We start from the raw sequence: 13,389 nt of genomic DNA on the forward strand, positions 1-13,389 counted from the left end.
CTTGGTTGTAGGTTTTTCTTCTTCATCACTTTTAATATGTCCTGCCACTCCCTTCTGGCTTGCTGAGTTTCTGCTGAAAGTTCAGCTGTTAACCTTATGGGGATTCCCTTGTATGTTATTTGTTGTTTTTCCCTTGCTGCTTTTAATATTTTTTCTTTGTATTTAAGTTTTGATAGTTTGATTAATATGTGTCTTGGCATGTTTCTCATTGGATTTATCCTGTATGGGACTTTGTGCTTCCTGGACTTGATTAACTATTTCCTTTCCTATATTAGGGAAGTTTTCAACTATAATCTGTTCAAATATTTTCTCAATCCCTTTCTTTTTCTCTTCTTCTTCTGGGACCCCTATAATTCAAATGTTGGTTTGTTTAGTGTTATACCAGAGTTCTCTGAGACTGTCCTCAGTTCTTTTCATTCTTCTTTCTTTATTATGCTCTGCAGTAGTTATTTCTGCTGTTTTATCTTCCAGTTCACTTATCCGTTCTTCTGCCTCAGTTATTCTGCTATTGATCCCTTCTAGAGTATTTTTAATTTCATTTATTGTGTTGTTCATCATTGCTTGTTTCCTCTTTAGGTTTTCTAAGTCCTTGTTAAATGTTGCTTGCATTTTCTCTATTCTATTTCCAAGATTTTGGATCATCTTTACTATCATTATTCTGAATTCTTTTTCAGATAGACTGCCTATTTCCTCTTCATTTGTTAAGTCTGGTAGGTTTTTACCTTGCTCCTTCATCTGCTGTGTGTTTTTCTGTCTTTTCATTTTGCTTATCTTACTGTGTTTGGGATCTCCTTTTTGCAGACTGCAGGTTCATAGTTCCCATTGTTTTTGGTGTCTGTCCCCAGTGCCTAAGGTTGGTTCAGTGCATTGTGTAGGTTTCCTGGTGGAGGGAACTAGTGCCTGTGTTCTGGTGGATGAGGCTGGATCTCGTCTTTCTGGTGGGTAGGTCCCCATCTGGTGGTGTGTTTTGTGGTGTCTCTGGCCTTATTATGATTTTAGGCAGCCTCTCTGCTAGTGGATGGGGCTGCGTTCCTGTCTTGCTAGTTGTTTGGCATATGGTGTCCAGCACTGTAGCTTGCTGGTCGTTGAGTGAAGCTGGGTCTTGGTGTTGAGATGGAGATCTCTGGGAGTTTTTCGCCATTTGATATTATGTGGAGCTGGGAGGTCTCCTGTGGACCAGTGTCCTGAATTGGCTCTCCCACCTCAGAGGCACAGCCCTGACACCTGGCTGGAGCACCAAGAGCCTGTCATCCACATGGCTCAGAATAAAAGGGAGAAAAAATAGAAAGAAAGAAAGAAAAAAAAAAGAAAGAGAGAAAGAGAGAAAGAAGATAAAATAAAATAAAATAAAGGTAAAATAAAGTTATTAAAGTAAGAAATAAAAAATAATTATTAAGAAAAAAAATTTTAAAGTATAGAAAAACCCCCAAAACGGATGGACAGAACCCTAGGACAAATGGTGAAAGCAAAGCTATACAGACAAAATCTCACACAGAAGCATACACATACACACTCACAAAAAGAGGAAAAGGGGAAAAAATTATCTATCTTGTTCCCAAAGTCCACCTCCTCGCTTTGGGATGATTCACTGTCTATTCAGGTATTCCACAGATGCAGGGTTCATCAAATTGATTGTGGAGATTTAATCTGCTCCTGAGGCTGCTGGGAGAGATTTCCCTTTGTCTTCTTTGTTCTCACAGCTCCCGTGGCTCAGCTTTGGATTTGGCCCCGCCTCTGTGTGTAGGTCGCCTGAGGGCGTCTTTTCTTCGCTCAGACAGGACGGGGTTAAAGGAGCAGCTGATTCAGGGGCTCTGGCTCACTCAGGCCGGGGGGAGGGAGGGGTACGGAATGCGGAGTGAGCCTGCAGCGGCAGAGGCCGGCATGATGTTGCACCAGCCTGAGGCGTGCCGTGCGTTCCCCCGGGGAAGTTGTCCCTGGATCACGGGACCCTGGCAGTGGCGGGGTGCACAGGCTCCCTGGAGGGGAGGTGTGAAGAGTGACCTGTGCTTGCTCACAGGTTTCTTGGTGGCGGCAGCCGCGGCCTTAGCGTCTCATGCCTGTCTCTGGGGTCCGCGCTGTTAGCCGAGGCTCGCTCCCGTCTCTGGAGCTCCTTTAAGCGACGCTCTTAATCCCTTCCCCTCGAGCACCAGGAAACAAAGAGGCAAGAAAAAGTCTCTTGCCTCTTTGGCAGTTCCAGACATTTTCCCGGACTCCCTCCCGGATAGCTGTGACGCACTAGCCTCCTTCACGCTGTGTTCACGCTGTCAACCCCAGTCCTCTCCCTGGGATCCGTCCAAAGCTCGAGCCTCAGCTCCCAGCCCCACCCACCCCGGCGGGTGAGCAGACAAGCCTCTCGGGCTGGTGAGTGCCGGTTGGCACCGATCCTCTGTGCGGGAATCTCTCCGCTTTGCCCTCCGCATCCCTGTTGCTGCGCTCTCCTCTGTGGCCCCGAATCTCCCCCCCCTCCGCCACCCACAGCCTCTGCCCGTGAAGGGGCTTCCTACTGTGTGGAAACCTTTCCTCCTTCACAGCTCCCTCCCACTGGTGCATGTCCCGTCCCTATTCTTTTGTCTCTGTTTTTTTCTTTTTTCTTTTGCCCTACCCCGGTACGTGGGGAGTTTCTTACCTTTTGGGAGGTCTGGGGTCTTCCGCCAGCGTTCAGTGGGTGTTCTATAGGAGCAGTTCCACGTGTAGATGTATTTCTGATGTATCTGTGGGGAGGAGGGTGCCTCTGTGTCTTACTCTTCCGCCATCTTCTCAAATCCTCTGAAGATGTTTTAACTCTCCTTACTCACTTTTCCTCAGGAAGGGTGCTTCGGTTATAAAAGAATGTACATTAGGACACGGTGTTGCATATTTGTTTCAAAAAGAAGAAATAAAGAATTTGACAAGATATGTTTACAATTTAAAGAGCAAACAACATGTTTTAAGGCTGGTTTAAGCCATGAGATCTACCATCCAGTGATAGTTTTCATGATCAGTATTCTCTCAGCTAAACCTCTTAGCCTCACTTTCAAACAGACCTGAATGATGTAGCCACTCTTATGATTGGACTTCTGGTCAATTAGATAGGGCACAGGTCCCAAGCTTTCTTTATTCAGTGTGTCCCATTACTTCTTCATGGATACCCTAGACCAAAAGAAATATCTGACCGTTCTACTTAGAAAGCAGTGAAGTCCAATAACTTAGTAAGTATTAAAATGTCTTAGTAGCCATTTGGAAAAAAAATTGAAAGAAAAACAATATTTTAAAAATTCTTAATGACTACACTTACTTACTAATGGGATATTGGTTACCTGGTGAGCACTGCACAGTTTCTTAAGCCTTGGATCAGATTGTATACCACCCTCACTTTCCATTCCACATTGATTTGTCTGCAGTATTTGCTTTCTGTCACACAACTGCCAAAAATGCAGTTTGGCAAAGATGGATGTTGTTAAAAGGCATGTAGTATGATCTCATATTGAAACTGTGAACTACGTTGAACTAGTAGTTTGCATTGCCTTTAACAACTGCGTTCCCATCAAAAATGTAAAACATCCCACAGCACCCCAGTGAGTTCACTGTAACACCCTGGCTGCCTTGCTGCAGTTTGGGAGCCATAAATGTAGACATTTGCCAAGTCCAGGGTCCAGAGTAGCTTGAGAATGATGTGATCAGTTTCCCTGTTCACCAGAGCAGCTATGCCATACCTATTTACCCTTTATTACTGATTTCTGCAAATATTACGTGTTTCTTGAAGACATTAAAAAATAATTATTTTAATGATGGTATACTTTTGGAAAAGCTACCTTTAAAATTAGTGTATAGTAATTACGATTGTCTAACACTTGCACAGTAGTTGAAGTTTCCAAAGCCTTTTGCTATATTTTGCTGTGTTATAGTAAGGACAACAATCTCAGAGAGGGAAAATGTCCTATGAGCCTCTTGCAATCCTACCCACCCATCCAAGCCTACCTCAAATACTGCGTAAACCTTCCCTGATGTACACTTAAAGTACTCTCTCCCTCTCTAAATATCTACAAATGTTGCTTGTAATTTCCCTTTTGTTACTGAGTCCTAAGCTCATACTGCTCGCTGCACAACAGGCCAATAAATCAAGAGATGAGGTGTTGGGGCAAGGAGTAGCAATGTTACCAGATGCAAGTCCATGTGCTGGACACACAGTGAGGCCAAACAATACCAAAACATCAGAGTTTGGAGCAGAGAAAGTTTATTGCAGAGCCATGCAAGGAGACAGGTGGCTCATGCCCCAGAAAAACCCCAAATTCTCTGAAGGCTTTCAGAAAGCATTTTTAAAGGTAAGGTGGGATAAGAGCATGGCTACTTGTTGCAGACTTCTTGATGATGGATCCTTTGTTCTAGCAGCTGTCCACTTAAGTCAGGTCACAATGTTCCTGTAAACCACCAAAAAAAAAAAAAAGCTATTCTTTGTTCTGGAACTTTTTATCTTGTTAAGATTGGAAAACTGTTATACCTTTAAAGGTGAGAGCCTTGAGAATGGGCTATCCTGTATATTTCAGGCTATAGGCAACATTCTTTACAAAAGGTGCAGACGCCAGGCTGGGTGAGGTCAGCCTGGGGTCACAGGAATGGGCACAGTCAGCATGACTTAGCACAGGCAACAAAGCACATAGTTTAAAGTAAAAAGGAACAGATCTAATATGGAGTCAGATTTGTTCTTCCCTAATACAGTAATGTTATTTGGAAAGCGAGCAGACTGAGAAGATGGTGGACTAGTGTCCCAAAGAAACATCTTACCCAAGTTAGAATCCAGGCTTCTTTTATAGTAAAAGGGGAGGGAGTATAGCTGTTTGTTACAAATTTCTTGGTGTCAGAATCCTTTGTTCTTGAAGATGTCCACCTAGTTCAGGTCATGATGTTCCTATAAACCTCCAACAAGGCAACTTGTTATTCTCTGCTCTGCAACTTTTTATCTCTATGTGAATGGAGAAGAGTTATACTTTTAGAGGTGAGAGCCTTGAGAATGGGCTATCCTGTATATTTCAGGCTACAGGCAATATTCTTAACTTGTAGCAAAAGCAATGGAATACAAAGGTTAAAGTGAAAGAAACTAATCCAATATGGAATCAGATTTGTTCTTCCCTATTACACTTTCCACATTCTGCCTTGGGTTTTAGCAAAATTTGTTACTTTTGTTTGATCAATTCTTAGGTCATAAAGGGCTTTGTTGTCACAAGGCATGTCTCATTCTTTTTAGTTTCCTCAAAAGAAACTTGATCTAGAGCATTATTAGCTAAAAAAAAAAAAATTGTTGCAAAAGTGAATAAACAGAAGAAATAATGAGTTGCTCTGGGCCTTTCATCAAAGGGATAGGTTTTTGCACTAATCTGGGCTGAAATGAGAAAACGTTTCAATTTCATCACTTTTATATCTCTGTCCCAAAGGTTGCTTAGCCTATTTCAGAAATAATAAAAGAAGAGAAAACCACTAAGAGTATTTTTATTTCAGTGAAAATAAACTTGTGGCTTTCTCAAGCCCACAGAACCACCAGGAGTGTTTTTAAGGCAACGACAGTTTCTTGATAAATCTCAGGGAAATAGAGTTACTGGGAAAGTATATTTTCACTGTGGTAAACTTATAGCAGAGAACTGGGCTCACTTTTCCACTAAGCTCAAGCTCAAAGAGTTTCTGAGCTATTTTGAAAACAATAAGGTGTGAATGCAAAACCTTTTATGGATTGGGAAGCTAAAACACCAGGAGACAAAATACATAATTACACAGCTATTTTCAAATCCAAGAATCAAATTCAGGCTCCCCATCTTCCAATGCAATAAACAGACCACTGTGAATAACATGAAACAAATATTGCCTTCAAATTTTTATTAGTACAGCTCAGCAGAGCCTCTTACCTAATGTAGCCAAAATTTAATGTTTTATATCTATGTTTACACCATAATACAGTCATTTGTCTAGTGAGAAGCCTTTAAAATCAGAATATTTAATTATCACCCCCAACCAAAGAGCGTATCAGTCTCAGAGGTAAATCTCTGCTGGTACTTTGTGTTAGTCTGAAAGTTGGACTGCTTGGGGTTTGGATAGAAGACGAGGAATGAATATTGAACAGGCAATTAAATGGAACTTTTTTTTTTAATTCTTATTGAATTAGAGGTTCATTGTTTAGATTCATTTGTCCTTAAAATGTCATAGATTTCTAAAATATTAGACAAATTAATAGGAAAAATATATTTTAAAATATATTCCAAAATCAGATATAAATGACTTATATATATATTCTTTCTGAAAGCACAGATTTATTATTTTTCCTGATACAGGGGTTGGGTAGGTGATTTTTCTGGTCTCCATCAGCTTGACTAGTACTGGCTGGTGTAGGATGGCCTCAGTCACATGTCTGGCGACTCAAAGGAGATGGCTGGGAGGGAGAGGATGACCAGAGTTTTGCCACAGGGTCTCTCATCCTCCAGGAAGCTATTCTGGGCTATTTTCCCATGTGGAATAGGGTTTCCAGTGACGTGAAAGGGCAAGCCCCAACATGCAGGTAACTTTCAGGTCTCTGCTTCTGTCAAGTTTTTAAAAATTTGGTATTTATAAAATTATATTTTTTATAAAATTATATTATAATTATATTTATATTATATATATTATATAATATATATATTTATTATATATATTATAATTATAAAATTGTATTATAAAATGATCACCACAATAAATCCAGTTAACATCTGTCACCATACATAGTTACAATTTTTTGTGTGTGATGAGGACTTTAAAATTTTCTCTTAGCAACATTCAAATATGCAATACAGTATTATTAATTATAGTCACCATGCTATACATTATATCCCAATGACATTTTTTTTTTTATAACTGCAAGTTTGTACCTTTTGACCCTCTTCATCTGTTTCACCCACTCCCCTCCCTCTGCCTTTGGCAACTACCAATCTCTTCTGTGTCTATGAGCTTGGTTTTTTGTTTGTTTGTTTGTTTTTACATTCTACATATAAGTGAGATCATACAGTATTCATCTTATTTATTTCACTGACTGACTTACTTCATTTAGCATAATGCCCTTGGGGGCCATCCATGTTGTCACAAATAGCAAATATTTCATTCATTTTTGTGGCTGAATAGTATTCTGTTGTATGTATATATCACATCTTCTTTATCCATTCAGCCATTGATAGACACTTAGGTTGTTTCTATATTTTGCCTATTTCAACAGTGCTGCAGTGAACACAGGGGTGCATATATCTGTTCAAATTAGAGTTTTTATTTTTTGTGAATAAATACCCAGAAGTGAAACTGCTAGGTCATATGGTATTTCTATTTTTTAATTTTGGAGAAACCTCCATACTATCTTTCATAGTGCTGAACCAATTTACATTCCCAATAACAGTGTACAAGTGTTCCCTTTTATCCACATCCTCACCAAAGATTGTTATTTCTTGTCTTTTTGATAATAGTCATTCTAACAGGTGTGAGGTGTATCTCATTGTAATTTTGATTTGCATTTCCCTGGTGCTTAGTGATGTTGAGCATCTTTTCATGTCCCTTTTAGCCACCTGTATGTCTTCTTTGGAAAAATGTCCATTCAGATCTTCTGCCTATTTTTAAATTGGATTGTTTGTTTTTAGCTATTGAGTTTTATGTGTTCTTTATATACTTTGTATATTAACCTCTATCAGTTACATGACTTGCAAATATTTTCTTCCATTCAGTAGGTTGCCTTTTCATTTCATTGATGATTCTCTTTGTTGTGCAAAAGCTTTGTAGTTTGATGTAGTCCCACTTATTTATTTTTGCTTTGTTGCCTTTGATTTTGGAGTCCAATTCAAAGAAATCATTGCCAAGACCTATGTCAAGAAGCTTACCACCTATGTTTTCTTCTAGGAGTTTTATAGTTTCAGGTCTTACATTCAAGTCTTTAATCCATTTTGATTTAATTATTGTGTATGACATAAAAAAGTAGTCTAGTTTCATTCTTTTGCATGTGGCTGTCCAGTTTTTCCAACAGCACTTATTGAAGACTCTGTCCTTTCCCCATTGTATATTCTTGGCTCCTTTGTCATGAATTAATTGACCATATATGCATAATGTTTCTTTTTGGGGTCTCTATTCTATTGATCTGTGTGTCTGTTTTTCTGCCAATACCATACTGTTTTGATTACTATAGCTTAGTAATATAGTTTGAGATCAGGGAGCATGATGCCTCCAGATTCCTTCTTAAAATTGCTTTTGCTTTTGGGGTCTTTTGTGGATCCATACAAATTTCAGTTGCCTCACTTGGCTTATGAGAGATATGGATCCTTAGAGGCAACTGATATTTTGGGACATTAGGACAGTTTTGGGGAAAAGGTAGGGGGCCTGGACAAGGCAAATAATAAAGAGGAGGTGCAGAAGGAGACAAATCAGAAGGATAACGGGGAGGAGAGAAAACTGGATCTCGGGAGGCAACTGGAAGACAAGAAAAGTGGGGATATTCACTAGCAAAATGAGTCTAGCTTGTTCTGCTTTGAGTTTGTCAACTAGCTCATTCACTTTGGCCAAAGAATCTTTTATTGAAATAAGGTTTGAGTGAGAATTTCTTTTGGAGTCCTCTGCATACCAGTCAAAAGATGCTGCCCATTGGGCTTGAGAAATCTATGTCATTTCTTTCCTAAGGCAGCTCTTAAATGAAAAGTTTTGTTCAAATCAAATGTTCCCCAAAGTGGTCACAGAAGACCCCCCAATCACCCTTGGCAAACTACGCCATTTGGACAGATAAGCATAAGATTTGGATTGAAATGAAAGTACATAGAAGAAGCAGGAGCCGTTACAGGTAGAGGAGAGGCTTTAGACTCAGATGACCCTGTGAGACCTGGACATGTAGGTAGGAATGTAATGCTTGTAATACTTGTACAGCTCCTGTCTTGGAGCCCCAGTGTAATGGCTGCTCTGAGCACAGAGCTAACAACCTGTATCTCCCAAACTCATCCCCTGCAAGGAGAAAACCAGAAAGGATGCTCTCTTTGGATCCAAGCCAAGCTCTCAGGACAGAAAAGTGAGGAAGGAAGGAATCTCATCTGGTTTTATTGGTGACCCACAACTAAGTTTGTCCAAATGGATACAGATTCTGTGAAAACCACAAACTGAACAGTCTGTGAGGCTGGCTGGAACAACAGGCTTATCGAGCTCTATCCTGTGATTCTTTCTTAGAATGAACAGTGATTTTTGACAGCACAACACAAGACAGTAGCACAAAAGAGCAAAGACATGATGAAAAGGAACAGCCTCATTCCACCAAGGGTGCCAAACATGACAATCAATAACAAAACACTCTTATCAAACTTATCAATAACAGTTGGAGGTTGTTGGCTGTGGGAGCTGAAGGTGCACTAACTAGAAGTGCGCCTCTTCTGAGATTGGTTTGAGGTGTGTAGTTGCTTTTCTCTGGTTGGTTCTGAGTTGGAAGCAGGGACATAAAATAGGGAAGCTGGCAGTCTTTGATAAAGTACTGATTGTCTGGGCCTATAGTCTGGGTCTGAGTTCTATTGTCATGTATGGCCCGGTCACTGTCCATTTGTGTATTCAATCTCTTACAGTCATGTACAGAACTCTGAAATATTGTTTTATTTTTCTTTGTATGCTATTGAGGTACATTTTCAGTGTCATAATTAAATAGATGACCATAACGACAAACTTATTTGCTTCACATAGACAACAAAGTATGTAAAACATTTTAGCTAAAAGTTTACTCATTTAAAAAATATAATACAATAAAACCTCACACTGGTCAGAATGGCCATCATCAAAAAGTCTACAAATAATAAATGCTGGAGAGGGTGTGGAGAAAAGAGAACCCTCCTATACTGTCAATGGGAGTGTAAATTGGTGAAGCCACTATGGAGAACAGTATAGAGGTTCCTTAAAAAACTAAAAATAGAGTTGTCATATGATCCAACAATCCCATGCCTAGGCATATATCCAGAAAAGACAAAAACCCTAACCTGAAAAGATACACATACCCCAATGTCCCTATGTTCATAGCAGCACTATTTACAGTAGCCAAGACATGGAAGCAACCTAAATGTCTATCGACAGATGAATTGGTAAAGAAGATGTGGCATCTATCTATCTATCTGTCTGTCTATCTATCTTTCTATCTATCTATATATAATGAAATGTTAACTCAGCCATAAAAATAATGAAATAATGTCATTTGCAGCAATATGGATGGAACTAGAGATTATCACACTAGGTGAAGAAAATCAGACAGACAAATATCATATGATATCACTTATATGTGGAATCTATAAAAAAGATACAAATGAGCTTATTTACAAAACAGAAACAGACTCAGACATTGAAAACAAACTTATGGTTATCAAAGGGAAAAGGAGGAGGGATTAAATTAGAAGTGTGGGATTAACAGATATACACTACTTATATAAAATAGATAAAACAACAAGGTCCTACTGTATAGCACAGGGAACTCTATTCAATACCTTGTAATAACCAATCATGGAAAAGAATCTGAAAAAGAATATATATATATATATATATATATATATATATATATATATATATATATGTATGTATATGTATAACTGAATTACTTTGCTGTACATGTGAAACTAACACAACATTATAAATCAACTATACCTCAGTAAAAATTTTTAAAAAGAGTGGGGAAAAGATTAATACAATAAAAGAAACCCAAACAAATATTTAGCCAGAAAATAATGATCTCAAAGAAGTTCTTAAAGGAAAATCCATTTTTATCTCCCTAAAATATCCTAGGACATCTTCTCTTCAATGTCACAGCCATTTCTCCTTGAGGCTGTTTTCAAAATGAATAAGTGGTTTTTACCAGGTGTGAACTACCTATTTACAGAGAGGAGGGTGACCTATTTTAGACGTTTTCATCCCTGACAAATGTAATACTGTGTGACTAAGAAGCAAGGAAACCTAGAAGGCTCAAACTAAAGAAACCTTTGGAAAATTCACTTCTTCCCTGAAGACAGTAAACGGAATTTTTAAACTGTATGAGATCTTAGCACCCTCAGTATTCTGTCTGACAGCGTGTAACCTCTTAAGCTCAGTGCCAGAAGAAGTCTGCTTACTGGAGTGAGAGTGCCTTGAGGAACACACTGTACCACTTTAGTTGTTACTTTCAACAATCTCTGCCCTCCTTCCTCCACCTATTGCCAAAGTCTTTCACACACAGCTCTAACACCTCCATTTTCATTTAAATTTCTCGAGGATAATGCAAATCAAGCTTTTTTTTTTCTCCCCTGAGTTTGACATAGAAAAAGATAGCTCACCTTATCTTGTTAAAAGCCTACGATGACTGACTGCTAGTTTTAGATTTAGATTTCAAGCCCTTGAAGTATTCAGAACCCACTGCATCTTAAAAAAAAAAGTTTTCTCATGTGAAGGTGCATTTTAAGCCCTAAACAAGAACAAGACTTGATTAGTTTTGGAATCAGTTGAGTTTTATATTTGACTTGGAAAGACGCTTCTTACCAAAGAAGTATGGGAGTTTGAAACCCAAGGAGAGCAATGTGGTGTTCATATCATCTTCACATATGATTATGCACCTTCAAAAATCCCTAACCATGTATAATTGGAAGCACAGCAACCTCTTTACTAAAGAGAGGTACCACAGTTATTGCGTTCAGCTGTAGGTTCTACGACCTCTATGTCTTATGCTGATGGCACGTACCTTCTAATGATTTGTTTGCATGTGTTAAATAAAAAGTTTATCGCTGCAAACAATTCAAGATAATGGTCGACAGAGAAAGAAGATCAGTACAATAGAAAAAATTAAAAACTCTCACTTAATTTATGTGTGAAAGAACATGATCTCCGGTATTGGCTTTAAAATGCCGCAGCAAAGAAAATGGGGGAAGATATAGGAAAAGATTGTCAAAGTGTTGGTGATTGTTGAATTGAGTGATAAACTGTTCATTATATGATTTCTTCTACTTTTGTGTATGTTTAAAAATCTTCACATTGAAGGTCAAAAAAATCCTCTTATAATGGAAAGGGGGAGAATGGAAAACAACAAACAGGGGTAACTGCTCTATCTAGTATCACATTAGACAAAATTAGAGAGGACTCCCTGCCCTGGCAAAGAATGGAGACTTCATCTTTTGACTAGGGAGTCAAGTGCCTGGCTCTTGTTGGTTTTGAAATCAGGGAGGATCTGTCTTGTCCATTACCCTCTATGGTCAACTGAGATGGATGATCTAGAAGATGTCCGTTTTGGGGGCTGTGTTTTTAGGGACTCACTTTCTGTTAACATGGGTTCAGAGTCTAGACATTGCTTTAGGGTGAGGGGGAGCAGAATATGTGACCCCAGAATGTGCCACTTTGGCATGTGGATTATTCTGAGATGAAGATCAAAGCCCTACAGACTCAAGAAGAGGTTATTACCCCCCTCTTAACTGCCTAAAAGAATTTAGATAGAGGGCCTGTACCAGTGGAGAGCTAATACCCAAGTAATTTTTTATATCAGAAAAACTTACCTGCATGGCCTAGCAAACATTTGTCTACCAAACATTTGCTCTTATCTTCCTGATTTGTCTTCCTTCCCTTTGAGACCCCAGACCCCAACCCCTTCTCCTTAGCTCAGACTGGTATATAAGCTTCAATTGCCTGGCTGCTGGGAGCCATTCTTGTCTTTCTGGGGCTCCCGTACGTGTGAAAGTAGATTTGTTTTTCTCCTGTTCATCTGCCTTATACCTATTTAATTATTTGATCCACCAAAGAACCTAGAAGAGAAGAAAGGAAAAGTTTTTTCCCCTACAAGGGATTTAGCAAACACATAGGATTGGTGACCAAGCTTGGGGTCTCCTGGGTAGTATGATTCCATTAAAAATTAAGTATGCTTTGATCTGCTTCTACTTTTGCACTCCACAGGCTAGTAACAAGGTACAATATCTTGTCGGGTGGCTCTAGAGCCAGCCCAAGAAGAGTTCACTGGCTTCTCTCTCAAACTCTGCCTCAGGAAGTTCATTCAAAAAATGGCCTGGAGTGAGAAGGCACATTTAATCTGCTTCTAGTCATATTTCCCCATTTGTCCCCAAAACGTCTTTTATAGTTGTTCTTCCCCTCCCCAATATGAAGGGAGAGGTTTTCTTTGTTGACTCAGTATTGCTATGAAAATGATGTCACCTGAACCAGCAGCGGGTGTAAGATGTGACATCGTTGATTTTGATTCTTGTGCAAGCTCCCAGTCTGGTGGTCCGATAACAAATAGTTATACAGAACAGCAGCAGTCTGTGATCCACACTCTATGGAACTCTGCTGTAGTGTGTTCCGAATTCTGATTTTGGCTAATTGTTTCCACTAGGTGCCTTTTAACTTCTTTCTTTTGCATTTCCTATAAACTAGAAATTGAGTGTAAGGCAGCATTCTCCA

This window comes from Mesoplodon bidens (assembly GCF_964165515.1).
Source record: "Mesoplodon bidens genome assembly, chromosome: 13".
NCBI lineage: Eukaryota > Metazoa > Chordata > Mammalia > Artiodactyla > Ziphiidae > Mesoplodon > Mesoplodon bidens.